Below are 24,344 nucleotides of genomic sequence, written 5' to 3'. Positions count from 1 at the left end.
TTGAATTTTAAGGTGGAACAGCAGCAAGGATGTTAAAGCTTCCTTATAAGTGGATGACACATGTTCAGCTCTAGCTGAGTCCTCTGACAAGTCTTCATTCTGAACTATTTAGGTTGGGAAAGAGCTCCTTGATTGTCTTGCATGATGTATCAAATTCATATCTTTAAGCTTCCTTGGTTATCTGTGAGAACTTGCTTTTTCCTGCTGCCAGCATAGGAAATCATGCTACAAAAACACTGAACAATTCCTGCTAGTCCCCTGCTTTGGCATCATTGCACAAAATAAAATGTGCTTATGGACGAATAAGGAATTGCTGAGCAATGGGTTTCTCCAAGATCCAGACTGTATGAGCCACCTTTTCCATAAAACCTGGCACGTGTGATACAGATTGCAGCACAACATGTGTGCCTTATTCTCCATGAGTTACAGGGTGTTACTGTACCTGAGGAGCCATACTGGATGAAAAATGGTGATGTTGGGGAGCACAAAGAATTTTGATGCATTCTGGTAATGGTGAGATGAGTAACTTCTTAAATACACCAACAAAATTAGTTACTAAGTACATCTACTTATAAGGTACTCGATGCTGTAATTCAATTTCAGGCAGAAAAGCAGCCCCTTGGAATAATCTTGATTTGCTCTTGAGATACTAACCAGTTTTAATATGCCTTGATATTCAGTGCCACGTTCATAATCCCTGTAATTATTCCTTCCTACTCCAACAAGAGTAGGCAGTGTACAGCACAGGGGCTGAGGGATAGTTCTGTTTCATGCTTGAAAGGAGGAACGTGTCATACAAAGCACACTTTGTACTGAGCTGTGGGAAAAGAGTTGAATGGGAGGTGAAACCAGAAGCTTTAAGAGCAGCTCAAAATGTCACTTCCTCTCTGCCTGTTTCTGGGGGCACCCTTGTATGAATGAAGAACCTGCACAAAATGAGACACACATAAAGCTGAGAGCTTTTGGAAGAAATCTCTTCTCCCCTGGCTCCCAGCTGACTGCAAGGGCAGGCATCTTCCCATCAGGCAGAACTTGTGCCATGGCATTCTGCCCCTTCCCTGCCTCTGCTTCCTTCTTGGAGAGGAAGCAAAGTGCTGAACTACCACAGTAACAAATACAGGGAATTTAGTCCTGAAACAACCCACCACAGGACTAGAACACGTGTGGGCAGCAGTGGTGGCTGCACTCTTCTACATAACTTTAAGTGCTGCTGATTTTCTTGTCATACCTTGCTGTAAAGAAATGCTGGTACCTTTTTGGAAAGCACAAAATGAAATGCTCAAAGAAGGTTTAGCCAAAAGATAGAGTCTCTGGCATTTGCCACCTTAAGAATGAGAGGGAAATTGTGTGGAAAGTTGGCATTTAGCATAAAATTAATTAAGGGAATATACTTGAGCGCCTGCAAGGAACTGAATGAAGAAGGAGCAGAAGAGAATGTCCAGCCTAGTGGGATCAGAAAGTCCTTGTGGTGAACTTTTGCTAGAAGAAAAAGCAGAATTCAGCTTCTGCAAGGAAATGAAAATGTAAGTACAGATTCCTTCGCTATAAAAAGAGAACAAGGGGAAAAACAAAGGGGGAGGAGCAGGAAGCAAGTGTAAGAAAGTATTTTCTAGAAGATTGACATTGCCACCCTATGGCCAGTCAGTACAAGGACAGAGCGATGCACATCCGAAGGCGAAGGTGTTCTGTGCTCGGTGTCACCCAGCGCTGCTCCTCCTGCTGGAAACGCCAGCGGGAGTTTGGGCACCCGGGGCAGTGCCCAGCCTGAGCTGAGCACCATTCCCTGTGCAGGCACAGCCTGAGCTGAGCACCATTCCCTGTGCAGGCACAGCCTGAGCCGAGCACCATTCCCTGTGCAGGCACAGCCTGAGCCGAGCACCATTCCCTGTGCCCGCACAGCCTGAACTGAGCACCATTCCCTGTGCAGGCACAGCCTGAGCTCATGAGCACCATTCCCTGTGCAGGCACAGCCTGAGCTGAGCACCATTCCCTGTGCAGGCACAGCCTGAGCTCATGAGCACCATTCCCTGTGCAGGCACAGCCTGAGCCGAGCACCATTCCCCGTGCAGGCACAGCCTGAGCCGAGCACCATTCCCTGTGCAGGCACAGTCTGAGCCGAGCACCTTTCCCTGTGCAGGCACAGCCTGAGCTGAGCACCATTCCCTGTGCAGGCACAGCCTGAGCCGAGCACCATTCCCTGTGCAGGGAGAGCCTGAGCCGAGCACCATTCCCCGTGCAGGAACAGCCTGAGCTGAGCATCATTCCCTGTGCAGGCACAGCCTGAGCTGAGCATCATTCCCTGTGCAGGCACAGCCTGAGCTGAGCACCATTCCCTGTGCAGGCACAGCCTGAGCCGAGCACCATTCCCTGGTGACCCCACAGCTGCCCTTGCGTGGCACCCTCTGAACAGAGGGCACTTGTAATGCCAGGAGGAACAGCCTGGTGACTCACAAGGTCAGTGCCTGATCTGCCCTCAGTTATCACAGCAGATAACGTTTCCTTGAGGATTGTGGGACTGTGCTATACAAAGTACTGGCATTAACCTTTTTCTGTGCCTTTCCTTGCCTGAATGGATGACATGAAGCTCAGCAGGGTTACAGTCCTGAAGGCACTTTGTGGGCCCTTTTGTCAGAAATGTGATCTGGCTTGACAACTTTTGCTTGAATGTTTCAATATCTGCTCAGTGGGCAGGTTATTAGCCAGCATAAACTCCTCTCTAGTCTTGCCAGTCATTTCTTCTAACCTCTACACTATCCTGACAAGCAAATCAAAATGTCAAGTCAAATAAAACATCAAGACCCTATTAGGGAATATGAGCAGGCCACCGTATGGAAAACAGAAGAAAGTAAAAATGGAGGTTTGGGGTGCCTTGGCAGCTTTTTCCTATGGACTAATATACAGTCCAGAGGAAAGGAAACAGCATGAGAGAAAATACCAACTCATTTAACAGCAAATGTGAGACACCTGGATCATTTTTCACACAGGTACACAGATGTACCTCTTTGTAGATGTGCATGTGACTGTCATCAACTGATGACAACCCCGATCATATCTCTTGGGAAAATTTTCTGTAGAGTTATCTAGAGGTTGACAGAATTATCTGAAAAACTACCTGGAATTCTATGAGAATTTGTGGTAGAAGAGAAATACTGGTTAGTTAATTAATAAATCAGATAAAACCTAACTTTTTCTAAGCTACTTCATTGTATAGATGAAATGAGAGTTTTGCTGTCATACGTGATCTGTGCTAATTACTGCAATTATAATACTTGCAGAGAAGGAAATTTGCAAAAAGTATATTAAATGTTCAGCACTCAGCTGCTTGTCAGCTGAAAGGAAGGCAAGTTAATTGAATGTAACAGTCAATCCTCTTTCTGTTGTTAATCAGTGGTTAATTATAATGTGCAGCTACATGGCCATATGTCACTTGCTGTGGCATAAGAGTAACGTGTCACTGCTATTGATCACTGCACTGGAGGAGCTGGAGCTGCTATACCCCTGTGCTAAATGCCTTACAGAGACATGGCTGCTTTCAGTGTTGCATAAAATTAATCTTCATTCAAAGTGTAGGAATTAAAATTAGGCTATATATCCAACCAGAATCTAACATATGTATAGTACACCGTATTAGTCTGATTTTTGAATGGTGAATAGATGTAAAAAATCCAAAGCATCATTGAGGTTGGAAAGAGTCTTTCAGATCATTGAATCCAAACACTAACCTAACACTGCCAAGCCCACCACCAAACCACATTCTCAGGTGCCACAGCTATATATCTTTTAAGTACCTCCAGGGATGGTGACTCCGCCACTTCCCTGTGCAGCCTGTTCCAATGCTTGACAGCCCTTTCAGGAAAGAATTTTTTTCTAATACCCTATCCACACCTCCCCTGACACAGCCTGAGGCCATTTCCTCTTGTCACCTGAGAGAAAGGACTGGCCTCCACCTTCACTCTGGAGAGCAATAAGGTCCCCTCTGAGCTTCATTTTCTCCAGGGTAAAAACCCCCATCTCCCTCAGCTGCTCCTTGTGAGATTTGTGTCCTAGAACTCCTACCAGCTTCACTGCCTTTCTTTGGACTGAAAAGCAAAATAAAATAGATGAAGTGGCAGAAGGATCTCCTAGGACCAGGCACAGAATTATTGAGAAGGGTGCTATTGCCAAGTGCAATTTTTCTGTAGACTCCTTGAAACTAAGCAGGGCTGCCCAAAACTGATTTAAGGTTCCTGGGTATCTGGAAATTGACTACTTTTAATCTATAGCAGCTTTGGTTGTCCACTAAAAAATGTAGAGTTGTCTAAAGGACTGTTTTTCTCTAAAGTTTATTGTCCATTTGATAGTTTACTTGTGCCTGCTCTAAAACACTGCTTAGAAACCAAGCATGGTTTTCAAATTAGTGTCCCATAGAAATTGATCCTCTGTCTCTCCTGTCCTGATGGATTTTCAGGCTTGAGGACTGGCCTGTGTAGGTGCAGATACTAAAAATGACTGTGGGAATGAAGACAAAGCCTTAAACCTCAGAGGCTGAGTGCTGGGTACAGTAGAGCCCAAACCTGTAACCTGCAGACCCTGGAACTGGAGATGATGATATAATTATCACAATTTTAAAAAGGTAATAAGCAATATGCACTATAATGCATCACCAAATATTCCTCAAAGTTTCCCCTGAGTAAACACTTTTCATCTGTGAGGATCAGGCAGAATCTAACAATGTGTGTGAGGTAAGAAGAGCAATTCAGCATGGTAGAGAAGATGGCTTAATGAAGCTGGTCTGGCTAACAGGGAAAGGGAGGCACTTTCCAACACAGATCAATTATCTCCCATTCTGCTTCAGGTTGGAAAATGGGATGGAAAAATATAATGTGTTATGGTAGCAGGAAAACCATTATTAGTCCAGTTTATTAGACTGTGCATTAGCCAGTGTGTTTAATCATTTTTCTTCTCTAATAACATAAAAAAGTGAGAAACGTACTGAAAAAGGGAGTTGAGTCTTTACAACATTTAGTTGTTTGAAGGTGAGAAAGTATCCAGTACCCTCACCTGTAGGAGAAAGCATGCTACTTAAACCTTCCTTTATTCACCTGTGTCTGGAAAACAGGGAATTGGGTATCTGCCTGAATATCTGCATGCACTTACACTGGGGACTCCAAAGCATGGATAAAAAATTAAAGGAAGATTAGAGGGTAATTAATGCTTTGCCCACTTTGACTAGAGCCTTTGATGTCACTTCTTCCTCGTGACAGCTGCAGCCAGAAAGTCTTGCTCCAAAAGGAGAGCACAGCATTGATCTGATTTCAGTAGATCAGCTACTGTACTGCTTTCCTCTGTCACTATTCACAGCACTTCTTGGGAGGCTCCAGCATCCTTTCAAAATATTTCCACTTGCCTGGAATGAGGGTGGATGTTCTGTATTCTAGCAGCAAACATCTTGACTTCTGAATTCAGTAAGAGTGGCAGTGTTGATGCCTGTGGGAGAAGAATGCCCTCCCTCATCTTAGACTGTGCTTTTATTGCACCTACCTTAAACCTCCTTTTTTAGGTTCACAGTTTCCTAGAAGAGCCCAGAACCCATCACTTGCATGCAGATTGTTACTTGAAAGTCAATGGCTTTCAAATTTGTTTTTCCAGGCCAACACTGAGGTACCTCAGGGAACCAGAGCTTTCAACTCACAAGCTCTGAGCTTCTGGGGTGGCTTACTCTGTTTGGTCCTGGCTCTTTAGTGCTGTGGTGCTGGTTTTGGAGCATCTCTGGGGGTCACCCTTCACTCATACATACGGTGTCTGCTCGAAAGGTGTATCAGCCATGTGTGCCTCTATGGCATAAGAGCCCTCTCTAATTAGACCAAACCTTGGGTTTCTCCCTCTCACCTTGGCCCTCTTGGGAACACAGGAGCAGAGAAGCCAGTGGGTATCATTCTGGATCTCTCTGCTCCAAAGGGCCAAGATGAATGGCATTTCTGAGAGGCACTTTTACTTCTTAAAGTGCAGAAATATATCCAAGAGCTGGTGTCTACTCAAACACCAGAGTGTTTGGGGCAGCATGCCCAGAAATGTTGGCATTTGAGTTGAAAATATAAGTGTTTATACATCCCACTTCCTGCATTTGTCTGTGTAGTTATGGTATGGATCTGCTTTTTCAGGCAGAAACAAAAATACCATTCCATCTTCTCCCTTTCACTCAAAGGGTGTTTTGCAGTGTAAGAAACGAGGAGTCCTTCTGCATAAGGAACAGCTACCATTTCTGATTCCTGTGAAGGAGGAAAATGGAATATCTCCATCAAAAAGTCAAAAAAGACCCAACAGCACTGATACCACTGGCAGCCTACACAGACAGCAAAGTGTTACAGCTTGAGGTAAATGGAATTTGTCCTCCTTGCAGGATGGACTGCATGTTTTCAGATAAGATGGTCTTCTAACAGTGTTTATCAGACTTTTCACCTTTCCTCTATGTTAACAGAAACTCAGCTGCCCTGAGGTGAGTGAGAACAAACCAGAGTTTCTGATAGTAGTGCAAACCTGCCTCTAGAGGAAGGGAACCCATCCCACTGTTTAAAGGTATTCTATAGTTTAGGTGTCAAGGCATTTATTCCATAATTTCAGTGTCTTTTCACTGGACTGGTCAGGGCAGACAGAGTTGCTTGTTGAACAGCACTGTGAGTTTTCTAATGTTTTGTATTTCACTTGCTAGACCTAATCATGACTTTGCAATCAGAGAAACACTTGCCAACTATACAGGGCTGGGAGGAAACATGAGATTTTCTTATATAGAAATGCCAGCATTTTAGAATGCTCTGTTCTTAAATGGGACTTCTACAAGGAAAGCATGTCAGAAGCCCTAGTATATGTCTTTTTCATTGTTTGTCTATGTGTTGTATATAAAATATATAGTAGGAAATTATCTCATTGAGGGTGGATGGGACTTTGAGGAGCCTGATCTAGTGGAAGGCATCCCTGCCTATGGCAGAGAAGTTGGAATCTATAAGGTTCCTTCCAAACCAAACTGTTCTATGATTCCATGATCCTATTCCATCTCCTGCCCACTCCTGATGGCTTCCAAAGACTGTGCATGCAGCTGAATTCTGCCCTCATGGTCAAAGATCTGCCCGTGACTGTTTTTGTATTACTGTCACATAAACTCCACAAGACAACTGTCAGAGGTGCCAGCCTTTCAGTCAGCTCCCCTCAGATTTCTCTCTTGCAGTTAATTAAAACCAAAGCAGTATTTACCATGTACCTAGCAGCAGATCAGAGAGCACCCTGTCCCTCTGCAGCCAGAGTAACACACCAGACCTCTTCCTCAGCATGTGCCTCATCTTCTTGTAGATTGGATGGTCTGAGCTTCATTTGCAAGTGGTGCCTGGGCTGGCCTCTTTACATTGTGCTTCTATGCAGGCAGGTTCAGGAGGCTTTTTTTCTTTTTAGGGTTTTTCAATGAACTACTTTATATTTTAATGAAAATGCTTATGTAATGCCTTCAAAACAGCTGTTACCAGCTGAATGAGAGCTCATTACATTTTGGCAGTGGCTCATGCACCTCTCTTTTCAATCTCCTGGTTATTGCCTTGCTGCCTACTATGGAGCTGCAGCAGAACTGAGACTGAGTGCTTGTGGCATGGCTGAATTACTGTCAGTACCAGTGCCTGGCTGCTTTCACAGACTAATTAAATTTCAGCAGTGTAATTTTGAAGCTCTGTAATTTAATAATGCCCAAATTAAGACTCTTTACCCTTGGAGATGATCTAGCAAGTGGATTACTCATTGTGCTGGGCTCTGGTGACCTGTCTTGCCTGACAAGGCAGAAGTTGATGTTGTCAGCTATGAGCATGGAAGTCCTGGGTACCCCCAGTGAGGCAGCTTTTGTTGTCACCACAGGCTAGGCTGGACATCTTCCAGTCAGGTCATCCTTCCTCCAGCAGCTCTTGGTAGTCAACTGAGACTATCCCTCAGGTCACCTACCCTGCTCCAGCTGTGTGAGGGAGCAAATTGGGTTTAAACCTATTTTTGCACATCCCTTTTTTCACCCCTCAAATACATAGCTTGTTGTGTGGCAGACACAGCTCTTAGAAACCAGGCTTTCCCCCTCCCCAGAGCTCATTTTTTGATTTGAGTGCCAAATATGGATGAAGGCAGAAGCTTGGCAAGCTTCTGGGATGGATTGTAAGAGAAGAAATACAGAGAGAATTTCTGCTCTTGGGCTCTATAGATCTAGAAGCACTCCAGACAGGACAATTATGAGACTGCTGGATTTAAGACATTTTACTTGGGTAGAAAATCCTGTTTGTGATGTCAATAATGATAAAACATTTGAATGTTTGGACACAAACTTAGTGTCTCAAAGATTTCACACTTATCAGGTTAGCATTGCCAGGCATTGATCTCTAAGAAGCATCAATTCCTTACAGCACCTGCCCTCTTTCCCTCCAGTTGCTGTGAGGGAGCAGCTCTATTATGCAGCCCTGAGCATGTCACCAGTCCTTGCTAAATTAGCAGCTGGAACATTCTCAATACATTTAGAAAGACCAGCTCAAGGTTACAGCAGGGGCCAACCTGGCTGGTGAGTTACCAGCAGACTTTCTACTTTCTGCAAAAGAAATTTCCAACAATAAATACATAATTGTGTCAGAACAAAACATGATACATGTCTAAGATCAAAACCAGCCAGTTCCCAGGTAACATCTGATTAGTTCTCTGGGAAAAGGCTTTTGCAGGACTTAACACAAGGACTTTGAGCCTCACTGACATCTGGCTGACAAGGTAAATGGACACACATATTGTAGCTTATTTTAGTGTTACTATGGTGAGGGAGAAGGCCAAAGATATTTATTTCTCCATGAGGTTTTTACTGAGAGGTGCAAAGGGCCGTGCAGTCTGCTGCCCTAATCTCATTGTTTACAGAAGTTGATATGTGAACCCTATCAAAGCTTGTGAAAGAAAACAAATCTTAATCTCCCTTTCTGCATGCTACAGCCCAGCCTTGTTGTAACTGAGCCCTTCTAGCAGTCTCCTTCTCTGGCACTACAGATATCCAGAGTAGTGTGGGGTGTTGGAAGGCATTATTCATGTCCTACCAGTTTTGAGTAATACTATGACTCTGGCTAAGTCCATATTGTCCTTGTGTGAGGCCAACACATTATTTCCTCATTTTTATTGTTTCAGGTCTTACAGCATACTTTTTCAGCCTTCCTCCTTCACTTTCTTTCCAACACTGTGTTTTTCATGTGGCTTTCCATGGAGTAATTTGTTTTTTATCAATAACTACTCAGCTATGATTCGATGATTATTTTACTCCAGTAGTGCATGGGTTTCCACAAGGAAGCTTAAATTCCATGTCATTGAAATGCTGTACAAAATCCATCTGTGTTGGACAAACCAACCTTCTGGAAAAGCTCTAAGAGGAAACTATCATCTATGTACTTGTAGATAAATTGCCACAGAATTTGTTACTATGCCGCATCTAGGAAGGAATGCAAGAATTAGAGCAAGTCATGAGCATCTCTGTCCCTCTGTCTGTTGGGGAGTTGTGATATGGTCCTCAACAAGCATGACTGTTCATTTGTGTAACAGTGGGAAATTGCTGTAACACAGGAATCACTGTGAGAAAGTTCAGTGTGAGATCTTATGAAAGGTATTTATTTGCAAAATCTTTAGGCAAGTTGATTTTATGCACTCACACTCATTCTGCTGTAGAGTTAATTCTCTGACACTCTGACTCTTGAATATTCTTGATCCCCAAACTCAGAGAGTCCCAGTGGCATGGCCAGGATCCCTTGAGCTTGACACAAAGGAATGGGGGTGCTGCTGCCATGCCCTCACTACAAGGCCTTGACTAGGGACAGCAAAGTTTTTTTCTGGACAGATCTGTCATTTCCCTTAGGAGGCATCAGCTGGTATCTTTTACCTCAGAATCCTGTTTACTTTGCACAAATGACAGGCCAGGATGCTGCCCATTGCCTGTTTTTCTCTGTTTTCAACACTTGTTTTCCAGGCAGGATAACAGGAACAGCAAGGGATGTCTGACACTGCAGCCTTGGTACCATCCTCCTGGGATCAGGATCCTGGGTTTTTTGCTGACAGGTCATCTGTGTTGTGGCTGTTTTCAAATGCAGGTCCTTGGCCTTGACATAAACAGAGCAACTCCTTAACTTTTCTACTGGGCATGGTTTTCTGTGTTAACAAGGGTCCATCCTTTTAACCCTCTGTTCTGCTGCTGCTTTCACACATTTTCATTCATTCTTAAGTCCCATCTTCCTTTGCTTTGCTGTTACAGACCACTCCAACTGCTGTAGGCAGTCCTGATGCCCTTTTATTAGAATTCATAATCTCTCTAAAATATCTAATTTAATGCCCCCCCCCCAGCCTTTGACAGCACACAGATGAATGCTCTGTTGAAATGTAAATGAAGCTTGTAAATGTAACATATCATACTTGGTGAAAGAAACTCTAAATTTTGGGACACACACACTGTATCCCCTATATCTGCTGAAGCACAGACTTCTTGAAATGCCAAAATATGTGTGAAATAATGAAAACACTGAGGTGGCCAATATCAACAGCTTTAAAAATAACAAAATTATGCCTGCCAAAATAGGAATGGAAAATTGATAGTCTATATTTCCCATGACACGGTGGAAGATTTGAACAGACTGCTCCCACTGATGTCATGAAGTTACTGTTCTAAATTTACTGTTAGTAGGTGAAAACCAAACCATTCCTGGTTTAATATCTTTTTGCTTGTTCCCAGCAATGGAAGTTATAGATTATTGCTGACAGGAGGCAAAATGCTGACTCTGCCTTAAACCTTGAAGCTGAGGTTTGCTATTGCTGACCAGTGCTGGGTACGAAGTCGAGTTAGCAGCCAGTGTTAGGTGTGCAGCTACATGACAGCAATTAGACACTTTGAAATGCAGGGCAGGACAGTGAAGTCACGAATTAGTCTTTTGCAGGTAGTTATTAAAAGTTGATCAACTGAAAAACTGACCAGTGGGAGCTTGCATGCTCCTGGCTTTAGGGTTTCTTAGATACTCACTATTATTCGAAAGTAGAATCTTAAAACCTGTTCTTTTAATAAGCTTATTCTTCTTTCTGAAACTCTATCAATTTGTGACACTGAGGCTAAAATGTGTTTCTGATGTCAGTGACTTGCAACACAGATGCAGTTAAATGGGATAGTCTGAAACTCCAGCTGCATTATGGGGAGAAAATGATTGCAAATGCATGATGCAGTACCTTAGAGAGAAAACAACTTTACTGATCCAGCAGTTTACCCTGTGAGTTCTACTGCAGAGGAATGTTTTCTAGGGACAGGTATTTGGACACCCGAGAGGACTGGAAGTTGCAAGGCTGGATTTATTAGAGCTGGAAATAAATCAAATTTTGCACAAGCTAGAACTTGCTTTTTTTTTTTCCTAACATTGAGCTCTAATAAAAATGGAAGTTAAATGTGGTTAAGATGCCACAGAAGAATGCAGTGAGAGCTGCCACACACTGTCCTATGTATAATCTTAACGCAGAATCCTTGTTCATGATCTAGCATGCAAACATAGAGCTGTGGTCTGTGACTATTTTTGTAACCACACCCTTTTTGTCTTTTTCAGAGCTTGGACTGGACTCTGATACAGCATTCACCACGACAGTACAGAAATGCATGAAAATATTTTTTAAAAAAATTTGTTGTGGAAATTTGAGTCAGAAAAATCAGGACTATCTGTTCCTTCTTCTACCATAGAACTCCTATGTATCAACCTAATTACTCCAATCCAAGTGCTCCTAATTTTCTAATGTCAAATATTTGCATAGGTACTTCTAGGTAGCTGAAACAGTGAGGACTTCAAAGCTGCAGCTGTAGTTTGCTATATGTGTCTATACATATATCCTCAGAAATGGTGGTGCCATTGATATCCAAGCTGGCTCATTTTCAATTAATTCTGGTAAACCTGCAGTTCTGTGTACATGTATATACATATAATGCAGAGATGTTTATACACATGTACATAGAATCATAGAATTGCCTGGCTAGGAAGGGACCTTAAAGACCATTTTGTTCCAACCCCCCTGCCATGGGCAGAGACACCTTTCACTAGACCAGGTTGCTCTGAACCCCACCCAACCTGGTCTTAAACTCTTCCAGGGATGGGGCATCCACAACTTCTCCGGGCAAACTGTTCCAGTGCCTCACCACCCTCACAGCAAAGAATTTTTTCTTAATATCTAATGTAAGCCTACTCTGTCAGTTTGAATCCATTCCCCCTTGTCCTGTCACTACATGCCATCTCCATCTGTCTGTAGGCTCCCTTCAGGAGCTGAAAGGCCACAATTAGGTCACCCTGAAGCCTTCTCTTCTCTAGGCTGAACAATCCCAACTCTCAATCTTTCCTTGGAGGAGATGTGTTCTATCCTTCTACTTATCTTGGTGCCTGCTCTGGACTTGCTCTAACAGATTCATGTCCTTCCTGCATGGAGGACCCCAGAGCTGGATGCTGTACACGTATGTGTGTGAGCTGCAGGTTTTTCAGAATGAAGACAAACTAGTTTGGGTACCAGTAGCATTCCTGTGGTAAGCACAATCTTCCCTGTCAGTTATAAACCATTTTCTTCATGAAAGGGACACTGGAACTTGCCAGGTAGCTAGTGAGAAATGTTTGTGCCTTAGTGTTTTCTTCAGCTTTCAGAAGTGCTGGTTACTCTGCAAGTCTTGAAGGCTTTCTCTGTCAACTGAGAAAGCCCAGCTGAGAGGGAAGAACACAGCCTTATCAGAAAACTGATTAAATGTGCTTGCTTAAGACTCCCATGCTACAGTAAGATGCCCATGAAATGACCATGGAGAAACAGTTTTATTTAGTGCACTTAAAGTGAAACAAACAGTACCTTAGAAAAGGCATTGTAACCACTTGTGCATTACACAGTGAATATGGCAAGTACTGAATTTACTATAAAAGTATCCACCAACTAGACAAGCAGAAAGAAAAAAATATGACTTCCCCCACTTCCCTCCCACCCCAGTGTGAACAAGGTTAAGAAGCATTTGTGCAAATGGATATATTTCTGGCTTGGAGCCAACTGGGCAGAGAAAGCAATTGCTATAGATAGAATCCCAGAAGGTGTAACAGAAGTTGTAGCAGGCTGTTGGAGACTGAAGTATGTCAAGAATGAGGTTAGCAATTAGTAATTCCAGAGACTTTATTTAAGTGGAGTCTGCTCACAGGTAGCAGACTCCACAGAATTCTAAACATGGAAACAGTTGCTGGTGTTCTTTCTACTACTTGAGACAGCAAGTATAAACATTTCTGATTTACTAAGAGTAGGACACTTCAACACACATTTAAGGGTCCTGGCCACTTGATAGCAGCAGGCTTTAAATTCCATAGATGTAGAAGTATCTTTTCCCTGTCATTAAAACCCTCCCCTCTGAAGGAATATTACCAGAGGAACTGATCTTGATCAAATATATATTTTATACATGGCATATTCCAATTTTTTAAATTCAAAACTAAGTTTATTTTTCCCATAAAATACTATTGGATTAATTTTGGCATAGGTGCACAACATCATCATGTTCTCTATTCAGACAGTACATACATCTATCCTTTATTTTTTTCCATGTAAAGAAATACAAGCTTTTGGCCAACCTGCTCTAATACAGTTATTTTGCCTTATCTGTAAGTCAGCTGGGCCTGCTCAGCACAACAAACACAACTGTATGTAACAATGATGTGTTTCTGAGGAAGTAATATCTTAACTGCTCTTAAATTGCTAATGTTTTGAACATTTCACACATATTTTACAAATAAAAGGGAAAGTTTGGTACAAAAAAAATATACGCCAACTAGGATTAGTGAAAGAAAAGATCATTGTGGAGGTAGAGGAGTAAACCTGTGAAGCTTACAGCAGGCAAAACCAGCCATACCCCCAAACCTCAGACTTATCTGCCCCTAATAATGGTTAACAGTTTTCAGCAATGTATAATTAGGGATGAATAAAATAACTTTGAGACTGGAAACCACATTTCTCAAAGCAGCAGTTTTCATTAATTGAATCGTTATCTTTCTTGCTGCTTCTTCAGCTGAGGCATCCAGTGGTTTACTATAAAATGAACCTGTGTACAAATGCCTTCAATTAGTGGTTATTTCAAGGAGAGTTTATGTTCTGCAGAAGAGTAAATTAATATTTTCCCTTTTGAGATAATTGCATTTTCAGGCCTCTGTGAAATATGGAAAGTGATGACAATTTGGAGGTGACAACTCTTTGTGAGGTACAATTGCACAAGGTACAAGGAGAAATGACTAAGAAGCTTAAAGTGGCCTCTTTTATAATATATTCTTACAGACCTTCACACAGCACTTAAAAATGTGTGAAGCCACAACACATTATACATAAGAAGAGTCAGACACAGGCTATCATAAAGGTTTTTGGAAAGACTACAACCTAGCCTAATGAATAACAAATATGCCTAAAAATGCGAAGTACTTGTTTTAATAATAAAATACTAGTTTAAAGTGGATTTTTAGGCCTCTGATCTGACTGCCACCCATCTTCTTGGGAAGAATATTCTTCTTAAGATCTAGCACCTGACTGTCAGGTTGCTTGCTATTTCATCAGTGTAAGCTCCTCAGTCTCCACAATTTGGGCTGCTAGCAATAATTTCCATAATGTTTGCAAGAGCTTAAACATAAACATAAAATAGTTTATGTTGCAAAGCACTGGATTAGGTCTCAAAAAACTGGACTTTATTCTTGTTTCTGTAGGTCACCCAGATGGGTAATCTGCAAGGTTACCACTCCATTCCTTAGTTTCTTCATCTGTAAAATGGGGATAATTTTATTCACTAGCTTTTAACAAACATTTCAAGATATACATGGTTAAGGATTAAGCAGTGTGGATTATCCCTGATGAGTAACACACAGCTGCTAACACACTGACTTATTCACTTTCATATTAGCATCTTTATTTAAACATTTGCAAAACACTCATTTTGTCAAACAGCAACTGCAAAGAGGCTTTTATCCAGCACAAGTGTAATTAGAATAGTAGAGAAGTGATGAGACTTTGAGCTCAAGACATGATAAATCTGGTACTTTAACTTCAAGTAACTGCAGTAGCAAAAAGAGTTTCCAATTCAAGTCTGCCCTCCGCTGGCTCTAGCAGAACACTGCTAATAAATTTTGGATCAATAGTGTCTTCCTGTAATGAAGAGAAGGAAATAAATTAATAGAGGCTGATACATTTATTAATTTACACCTTTATTTAGCATTTATAAAAATTTTGTAATAGTAGTTAAATGATTTGTAGTATTTTTAAAAATCCCATCTAGGCTCCCTGTCACATTCATGTTTTTCAGGATTTCAAAATCCCATCAGCGTATCATCCATACTAGAGTCACTGGAACTAAAGTACAACATGGAAGGTATCATTCTGCATGTGGCTTTAAAGAAATTTAATAGAAAAACTACAGAAAAATATTTTGCTTGATACAATTAATTACTCTAATAGATAGTGCTGTATGTATTAGTCAAGTACTAAAAGAGACCAGGATAAATTTAGTCTAGTAGTCTGTCACTAGAAGCAGGCTGTCCCCTTAAAATATGAGTGGAAAAAAGAAGACCATTTATTACTGTGTTTATTTTAGAAAGAATTTTCCATCACAAATACCACACACAAATAACTCATCCCTAAACTCAGGACGACTCATTTTCCTTTCTATTTTTAAAGTAGGAAGGTAATTGGGGTGTGGGGAACTATCTTATTTATACTTACACCGATTCATCTAGAATGATTTCAACCCCAAGGTGACATTGGTGTCTGAAATACAAAATCTGTATAATTATGTGCTGGATGATGTGATCGAGCTGAAAAGCCTCTGGTTCATATATCTTGTCAACTTCATGCTTCGTTACACATAACAGCATTTAATCTCTTGTGACTGCTACCTACATCTAAAATAAAGGAGTACAATATTGTTTATTCAGATGTGTACTTAATATACACTTGAAAAAAAGGGAAAATATAAAAGTATTACAGAAATGGCATTTTATTTGGACCATTTAAATGCTTGGAAATCAGTGTCAAGTTCACAGCTTGTGCCAAATGTGCCTAATAGACTTTATAAAGCAGAACATAAGGAATTTTCACAAGTTCCTTGAATGTCCTCTGCATCTGCTAAAATTCTTGCTGAAATGGTTCTCATTGAAAAATGAAACCTTTAGGAGTCCATTAACATTTTACAAGAAGCAGTGAAAGGCACACAACTAATCTGCCGTTATGGGTTTGGGGTTGGCTTTTTTGTTTGTTTGCTGATTTTTTGTTTGTTTTGGTTTTTTGCTCTAGGCAGGAAGGTATGGAAAAGCCACTGAAATCTGATTAATCACTGTAGTGCCTACTGCTACACATCACCCTCTTAAACTGGACTCCAGCATCTAAAATGACTAAAATGCAGTTGTTCTGCACTTCTAGGAGAATAAAGTTTGAGATTTTTAATAATCCTAACGGAAAAGCAGCAGCAGTGATTGAAATACTGATAGGTATTTCCCTGAAAGGTCATTTGTTTTCTATCCAACAGTGGAAAGAGTCTTAGATGAACTTACAGGCATGTGAATCAGGCTGACAGTATATAGAGAAGACACACGAGTGTGTCTACTTGACAATGTTTTGAAATTAGTAAAATCTAAAAACATTTGTCTGGGCTAAATATGGCATATGACTCCGCTAAAGTAGACAAAGTACGGACAGAAATTGTGTATGAAAGGCCAAAGGGAAGTATTTTAAGAGACTAAATTTTATTTTGGAAGAATAGTAAAAACTTCATTAACCATGAGTTGCGCTTCATTTAATCTTGATAGCACCAGATGAGACTTGGAAAGAAAGGAAAAGAGCTTTCCTTGATCGTCTTCTGGTATCCAGGAAAGGCTTAATTACTCTTCATTATGATACTAAATTACTGATTCTAATCTTCCATGTGCTGAAGATCTCAAAGAATTTGCAGTGAAATCTGAACTACTGAAATGCAAGAACTAAAGACAGACATAAACCTTGATACTTTCACCTGTGCTGAGGAATTTCCATATTCTGAAAGGCAGCTCTTGCTGAGGGTCACCTTCAGCAGGAAGCTCAGGCAGCATACGCTGATGGGACTCTGCCAGGGGATGTGTGAACTGCTCCTCACCTTGCTGGTCATGGTTAAGCCCTGTTGAATTAGGAATATGACAATAGGTTTGTCTTTAAATTTCTGAAGTCAATTCACCCAAAGTGAACAATGAAGATAAATTAATACCTATGTTCAGTTTAAATAATTAGTTCAACATTTAGATTAACTACAAATTATTCCATTTGTTCATGTACATGACACATTTCCTTTGTTGACTGGGCAGTCTTATTCAAGATCTGAAAATACACATATTTTTACCTTTCCTTTTATGATCTGGACTCTGTAATTTGCATTACAAGTTGTTAAAACTATAATAGTGACAGCACTAAAACCCAGATTGTGCTATGCTCTTAATTATATTGAAATTAAAGCTGTACTGAATTAAACTTTAATTTATACTTAAAAAAAAATCTTAGTTTCAACAAACACCCTCCTTGTTTTGGAAGTTACAACAAAAAATTATACTTAAGGATATATACAGTAACTGAAATTATATGTCATTTGTTTTACTGGGACTTAAGACAAAACCCACAACAAACTGGCAAAAAAACTACACCAACCTGTTTCAGGTCTACCTAGCATATTTGAACTCAGAGTTCTTCTTTTTGCTTTACTACATGTTTTGTCTTAGCTTATAACCAGAGTTAATTAGTAGATTGTTGTATATCTTTAGCTTGCAAAATCTGAGAGTGCATATGAAAGCTCTATTGTAAATCAGTGAAGCGAGTGCTGTGCATCAATCAGTTACATTTCAAATATTTCACTGTCAGAAAAAGTTGTTTCAGCAGCACTTTTTTGTAGTTGGATGCTAAGAAAGACTATTAACACTCATTGAAGAGAGAAAGCAGAATATGACATAGTTAGAATTATTATTTTTCAAATGTTGCAATTCTATGTCCTGTATCAAAGAGAAATATTTCATTTTTCTCTGCAAAGACTCATGTTATCAGTTTCATGGTTGTCCCACCACTTTACAATTTACTAAGGTTGGAATTGGTATAAAGGCAAGTATACAAGCAAAGACTTTGGAAAATCAGAATATATTATTTGTTTTACTCACCTTGTTTAAATCATTTAGGCAAAAATTTGCCTAAAATAAGCATATTTTAAGTCCTTTAAAATCTTTATATATATGTGCTGTTAAAACAACGTATTCTTCAACAACAAAAATCTATTTGAGATCTATCTACAAAGAAAAGGTTTACATTAATAAAATATCTTTAGAGGAAAATTCTCCTAGAGTTACGAAATCCTTTGTTGCTCAGCTGCTTAAAAAAGAGCTTAATTAAAAAACAATTAAAACAATATGGGTATTAGTTTTGGCCTCAGAAAATCCTTTTATCCATCAGATTTTTGCGTATCACCAAATGTATATAAGGAATCAGATTATTGTTTTCGTCCTCGGCCAAATATTGCAATTATAAAAACATGCATTGAAGAATTGTTGCGCTTTTAGAAAAATGATCTATGGCAAAAGGTAGCAGCATGTCTAAGTGTAACATTTAATTTTCACTATTAAGCAAAAATGTGCAGAATGGGAAAGTCACGCTTCAAACAGCACTACAGTTGTGAAGCAGGTAATATTCAAATTTTAAACACATCAACAGCTCTTCTCAGAGGTCTCTAAAAGCTTTTGATGAAGTTCTTTCAATGCTGTCTCACCTCAGACTGCTGTTTCTCCTTCCCTGGCCTCAGGAGCTGTAATGAAAAACAATGAGATTGTATCTCCATGTCACCACTCAGTTTTTGTTTGTTTTTAAGTAAATAAATTGTACAATTACTGTATTAAATATACAAAATTGCTACACTTTGCTGTTTGTTCCTGCCACTCTGATCATTCTACTAATTGTCAACAATTTTCAGCCAGCAGCCAAGCCCCACACAGCCACCCGCTCACTATGCCTCACAAACACTGGGACCAGAGAGAAAATCAGAAAGGTGAAAGCCAGAAAACTCATGGGTTGAGATAAAGACAATTTAACAGGGAAAGCTAAAGCTGTGCCCACAAGCAAAGCAAAACAAGGAATTAATTCATTGCTGCCCATGGGCAGGCAGGAGTTCAGCCATCCCCAGGAGAGCAGGGCCCCATCACATCTAACAGTTACTTGGGAAGACAAACACCATCACCCCAAATGTCTCTCCTTCCTCCTTCTCCCCATTTTATAAACAGAGCACCATGTCCCATAGTCTGGAACATTCCTTTGGTCTGTTGGGGTCACCTGTCCTGGCTGTGTCTCCCCCCAGCCTCTCATGTACCCGCAGCCTCACCAGCATGGCAGAACAAAAGGCAGAAAAGGCTCTGTGTAAGCCCTGCTCAGGAGTAACAAAACTTCTCTATATTATCAACCCTGTGTTCAGCACAAGTAGAAAATATAACCCCATACCAGCCACCATGAAGAAAATTAACTCCACCCCAGCTGAAACCCGCACAGTGACTGGCAGTATCACTTTTCCTGGAAATATCCCATATCAGGCAGTGACCACAGTATATCCAACAAGTACCATACAGAAACTCATATGAAGAAGATTCTAATTTGGACAGAAATTTTTATATGCATTACAGCTCTGCATTTCAAGCATGTTTGGAAACTACGCCAAATGTAAGAACTCAAATATACTCACCCCAAACTAATCTAGGTCTCAATAACATTCAGAAGACATTTTAGAATTCTGGTTACTTTGCACATGACCTAATTGGCCAGCCTAAGTCTTCGCTCTGTTTTGACCATAGTACTTTCCACTTCCCTTTGTCTCTGTCCTTTCTTGTCTTTGTGAAATGAAAAGGAACATTTTCCAGATCAGTGGTACTGCAGAGAAGCAGGGATTTATTAGACTAAATGAACAGGAATACTAAAATGGAATAGAAGGAACATCATTATTAGGGCACAATAAAAATAGGAAGTTTAGTCGTAACAATGAAGTGAAATAGAAGGTCTAGTCATAATATACTACTGTTTCTACTGACATCATAAAGATTCAGCCTGCAGTAGAAATCTGTTGAAGAGCTCTTCCTTATGTTCTTGGCTATTTATACTGATTTATGGTATAATCCTGAAGTAAGAAACATCCACCATAGCGTCTTTGAAATCTGACTTCTCCTTAATAGGCTCAAACTCAAACTTTGTTCCCAAATAGATGAATTTAATGCTGCTTTTTGTCAGTAAATTGGGGAAATCTCAAAAGTGAGATTGCTAAGTGCACAATGGAGGCTTGCAGGGATTTCCTACAAAGTTTACAGTGATTTTCACAGACTTCAATGTGTCACTGCACTTTGTCTCCTTCATCAGCACCTGAGTTACACGTACTGTTGCATGGCTTTACTTTGTGGTTTGCTGAGATAAATCTTTTAGAGGTCTGGAATTCTTTAACCTGAGGTACACTTAGCAGTCAAAAAGATGAGTTAAAGCCACCTGATCAAGTGATATTATTTCATGAATCTGACACTTCAGCAATTCAGTCATGTCTATAAGAATCTCAATTCTCTCGTTTACCAATAAAAATGGAAATATTTGGCCATTTTACCGTGAGTATTAGCGATATTTGCTGTGAAAACACTTGTGGAAATATTGCTAATTGAGTCAATAAAACAATAGGGATTCATATTCTTGTTGTCCCAGTTGAAACCTCTGCAATTTTGTTTCTGATTTTATTGTTATTGCTGATCACATGAAGCTACAAGGCACAAGAACTTCAAAGAGATTTATTTTTTTTGTAACAAAAGCCTTTCAACATCTATGGTATCACTAATTTTCTTTTGTCACTCCAGTAATTGGGGCTCTTATTCTCCTTAGTTAATGGATACAGCATTCCAAGCAGTTTTGCCTTCATTATCAGCCACAAGAAAAAAAATTAAATAAAATCCTTCATAGGAGTGTAACCACAATAACTTACAAACATGAATACTCACAGCACACCCATAAAATCCTACTTCCATCTTCTCCAGGCAGAGTCACCTCCATCTTACACTATCCATTTCTTTGGGTATTAGGTTTTCTCCCTTCAAATCAGTTCATTGTTTCATGCCCCATCATAGGCATATTTGCTTTTAGAGGCTAATTGCCAATATTTATGTGACTAGTGCTGTCCCATGAAATTGCAGGGAGGATGACTGCTGCTCTCCTTCCCCCTTTGTCTGAGTCAGCAGATCACCAAAGGACTGCTGAGCTCTTACATCCTCTAACATCCTAGGTGACACAGGAGCCAAACAAAGGCATGGAAAACTTCTGGAGTCAGCACAACCATTTATTGGTTTTTGTTGTTCTTGTGGAGGTTTTGTGGGTTTGTTGGTCAGTTGGCTGGCTAGTTGAGGTCTTTCAGTGCAAAAATGATATGTTGGACAGTTTGAGACTATGGATGTGTGTTATGATGAAATAAGTGCTCTTCTCCAGTGACAATTCTTGGTTTACACACATCCTTTCACAGCTTCAGTATGTAAGACTATGTATCTCAAGATCTCAAGCAGTAACTATACAGAATCAACACTGGTTTATCTGCATACCAACACACACCCTTGTGCTCTTCCAGCACTGATTTTGTTTGTGAGAAAAATGGCAAGTAATACTAACTTACTTGCTAATAATTTCCTGGCTTCTGTAGTTAAATTAATGAAATAACTTGCAAGCTTTTAGTCAAATAGGCAGACATGAGAAATGAAGGCTAACATGTTTCTGTGCTCTGAAAATTACTCCTTGTACTTCCCTTCACTCCTTGACTCAATGTGTGAAGGGAAGAAGAGAAGATCAGGTACATGCGGCACACTTTGATGAGTATCCTTTCTCAAGAACACCCACAATAACATTATATGCACTGTGTCACATGTGATACTGTTAAACCAATCCTCAAAGGAGACAGAGCAACTGTTCAACCCTTCCTATCAGGTGATCCGTACATTTGACCTTCTGAATCCCACTTGCACTAAATGTACAGGAAGGAAAAATGCCTTTTGAATTTCATTCCACCACAGTGGGTCATATTTTATTGCCATATTTTGTAAGAGATTATTAACAAGCTGTGTGCTGTAATGAACAGTTGGTTTTGTATGTTTAGAAAGAACAAGTTGTAACCACAGTGTGAAAACAGATCTTATTTGGCCTCATCTACAAAGGAAAACCAATTTAATACAAACTGCTCAAAAATAGGTTCCTGCAAGTCAAAAAACCATGTTCAATGGTTTGAGTTCTCTTTTGAGTGTGATAATCCATTACTGATTAATGAATGTGCCTCTTGCACTACACTGGCTCACAAGAAGAGTAAATTTGTAATTTTCAATGTTGGTACAATTCTACTTACACGTGCTAATTTGAAACGGTTGACAAGTGATATACCAAAAAAAATTGAAATCCAACACAAACCTATGGATAGAAAGACTTGTTCTCTCAATTTTCAGATAGAATTCCCAGAATTTCCCCCCCAAAGGCACACTCTTTTGGGAAAGGTGTAGACTAATAGTCGTTTTAACTTCATATTGATGTTCATGAATACATAGACAGCACTGGTGCCTAACCTTTCCATAGGGATAAGCTATTCAGTTTATAAAGCAGACACTCACAAAATCTATGCCTCTACTTTATTTGTCAGATATCATTAAATGTGTGTCAGTCCTATGAGTAGAAATGCTGGTGTATCCCATGTTTAAAGTGTATGGAAGCACAGGGCACTGGGACTGGTGTAGAGCAGGAAAGGCTGTGCATTCTGTAACATGACTGCACATTTGTGCCATGACCTCACCAAAATATTCTTTCATAATTCACAGACCATGGCAAAAGCAAGCCATGAGCTGCCAGAACCTCTCATGTTGCCTGCAGTTTGCTACCTGCCTGTACCTGGAGAGGAAGTAGTGAGCTAAAAGCTCCTGTTTTTATCATCTTGAAAGGGCAGAACAGGGATTCATACACTGGACAGGCATGCATACACTGGAAGAGTAAATGGTATATCTGAATAAGTAAGATTTATTATATCCCTGGATTCTTTCTTGTCTCTAAAAAGCACTGACTTGCTGTTTTTCTTAACGTGACAAGATGGCTACAGAAGTTCAAGTAACTGCTGTAGGCAAACCAATATATAACATGCAGAGCTTTGCTATAGGTAGCAGACATGATACAGCCTGATGGTGTTAACTGCTGCAGCTGCATTTAGTAATAGCAGAACCTGAAGACCTGCATCTGGCTTGGATCTAGCATTACAGCAAAAGGCAGGAAGCTACCTCAGAAAGGATGAAAACATGGTAAAATCATGATATAAATGATTGATTCAAAGGCATAGACACTACACAGCAAGATGTCATGTAAGTTGTGTCAAATAAAGAGTAGCTTGGTGGTTAGGGCACTGCAAGGACAAAGGCCACTCATTTATTAGTTAAAAAACAAAATGCCTCAGTGCCTATCTGGGCTCTGAGGTTTTTAAGGACAACAAAGTCCAAGTGCTGTACTGCCAGTTTTTAGCTATCAGGTCTCTCCCCATATTTCTAGTCAAGTTTTCACTCCCTCAACTCTTTGTTTCCATGGACTGGACACATCACACAGCTGGTATTTTGAGCTGGAAAGGACCCACAAGGGTCATCGAAGTCCATCTCCTGGCCCTGCACAGCACATGCCAAGATTAATACCATGTGCCTGAGAGCATTGTCCAAACACTTCTTGAGCTCTGTCAGGTTGGTGCTGTGACCACCTCCCTGGGGAACCTGTTCCAGCGCCCAACCACCCCCCTGGGTGAATAATTTTTTCATATTATTTTCCATTTAATAACAAGCCTAAACCTTCCTTGACACAGCGTCATAGAGCTGCATTTCCAGTTTCCTCCAGGAACACTTTTCCTTATCACTCCATCTCTACCTTTCACTTACCAAAGGCACTTCCTACCCTGCAGAGGCGGCGTGTGAGCAACACCTCCAGAGCTCCGGGGAAGAACAAGCACAGGAGTGCGGCAGGAGCCAAGGCGGGCAGGGAAACCCACAGCGCTCGCAGCCCCCGCGCCCCCCCACAGCCGCCAGCCCCGCTGGGCCCATCCCGATCCCGCGGCCGATCCCTCAGCCTGCGGCGCTGGAAGGCGGGCGGGACAAGCCCGCCGGGGTCGTAGCAGGCAGAGAACACGCGGCGGACGGAGGGGACCCCGGCGCCGCCATTTCCTCGGCCGCCCGAGGTCCAGCCCCGCTCCCCGCCCCGCAGCCGAGCGATGGGTCCCGCCCAGCGCACGGCGCTGTTACGAGAGC

General features: G+C 40.9%; 2 long non-coding RNA genes and 1 other non-coding gene across 4 annotated transcripts; 1 reads left to right on the top strand and 2 right to left on the bottom strand.

Annotated features, from left to right (window-relative positions):
* Nucleotides 1-976: 976 nt before the first annotated feature.
* LOC143693621 (uncharacterized) lies at nucleotides 977-15,957 on the top strand. The gene is made up of 3 exons (XR_013181525.1): nucleotides 977-1,523; nucleotides 6,185-6,353; nucleotides 11,595-15,957. It is a non-coding gene; the product is annotated as an uncharacterized LOC143693621 (long non-coding RNA).
* On the bottom strand, nucleotides 14,703-24,235 carry LOC129128729 (uncharacterized). 2 transcript variants are annotated; one of them, XR_013181523.1, is made up of 5 exons: nucleotides 19,760-24,235; nucleotides 18,800-18,835; nucleotides 17,036-17,176; nucleotides 15,751-15,929; nucleotides 14,703-15,177 (listed from the first exon to the last, which is right to left on the bottom strand). It is a non-coding gene; the product is annotated as an uncharacterized LOC129128729 (long non-coding RNA). The 2 variants fall into 2 exon arrangements; XR_008535336.2 differs by having other exon boundaries at nucleotides 23,979-24,235.
* Nucleotides 18,458-18,545, bottom strand: LOC129131583 (small nucleolar RNA SNORD93). Its single transcript, XR_008535701.1, has one exon. It is a non-coding gene; the product is annotated as a small nucleolar RNA SNORD93 (small nucleolar RNA).
* Nucleotides 24,236-24,344: the final 109 nt, after the last annotated feature.

Source organism: Agelaius phoeniceus, chromosome 1 (genome assembly GCF_051311805.1).
Source record: "Agelaius phoeniceus isolate bAgePho1 chromosome 1, bAgePho1.hap1, whole genome shotgun sequence".
NCBI classification, from domain to species: domain Eukaryota; kingdom Metazoa; phylum Chordata; class Aves; order Passeriformes; family Icteridae; genus Agelaius; species Agelaius phoeniceus.
The sequence above is the reverse complement of the archived record's forward strand: the minus strand, read 5'-3'. Positions and strand labels throughout refer to the sequence as shown.